This window comes from Microtus ochrogaster, chromosome 10 (genome assembly GCF_000317375.1).
Source record: "Microtus ochrogaster isolate Prairie Vole_2 chromosome 10, MicOch1.0, whole genome shotgun sequence".
Classification (NCBI taxonomy): Eukaryota; Metazoa; Chordata; class Mammalia; order Rodentia; family Cricetidae; genus Microtus; species Microtus ochrogaster.
Genome location: NC_022016.1, coordinates 13,735,412 through 13,736,172, shown reverse-complemented (window position 1 = coordinate 13,736,172; position 761 = coordinate 13,735,412). Strand labels below are relative to the sequence as shown.

The 761-nt window shown below is 43.9% G+C and overlaps 1 pseudogene; it reads left to right on the top strand.

The window, feature by feature from the left end:
• The first annotated feature begins 485 nt into the window (after nt 1–485).
• On the top strand, nt 486–674 carry LOC113456682 (annotated as a pseudogene).
• Nucleotides 675–761: the final 87 nt, after the last annotated feature.

The window sequence follows — 761 nt, the reverse complement described above, 5'->3', positions numbered from 1 at the left end:
GTCCAGGAAGGCGAGCATCCAAACAGGCTAGGCTCCCACAAAGCCAGTTCATGCATTAGGATCAAAACCTAGTACCATTGTCCTTGGCTTCTCATCAGCCTTCATTGTCCGCCATGTTCAGAGAGTTCGGTCTCATCCCATGCTTATTCAGTTCCAGTCCAGCTGGCCTTGGTGAACTCCCAATAGATCAGTTCCACTGACACAGTGGATGGGTGCACCCCTCGTGGTCCTGACTTCCTTTCTGAGTTGCAGTCACCAGCCCCAGCTTGACTGAGTCAAGGTCCCTAAAAGATGAATTCATCAATTACGGGTGACAGATTGGAACTGAGCATCTTGTGTCCCTTCCTTGGCAGATTTGCAGCGAAGTCCTTGTCCCAGTACAGCTGTGTGTGTGTATTTTATCTATTAGTGAACCACCAAAAAATTATTAAGGATGTTTTTTTTCTTTTCTGTTTTAAACTTTTAACATCACTTGATAATAATAAATACTTATCCTGTCAGGGAGTTACCTTGATCAAGAGAGGATAGTATAACACTGTGATCTTGGATGGGGGGCATTCCCAGGGTGAGGTTTATCCATTACATTTTGGTTATGATGACCCTGAGATTTACACAAATGTGGGATACCTTTGTACATCATTGTGGCAATGGAGAAACTACAGGTATGCTTTCTATTAGACAGTAGGAAAGAAAAGAAAGACAGAAAATAGAGAGGGGGGGAAAAAGAAAAGAAGAGGGAAAGAGAGGGAGGGAAGGAGGGA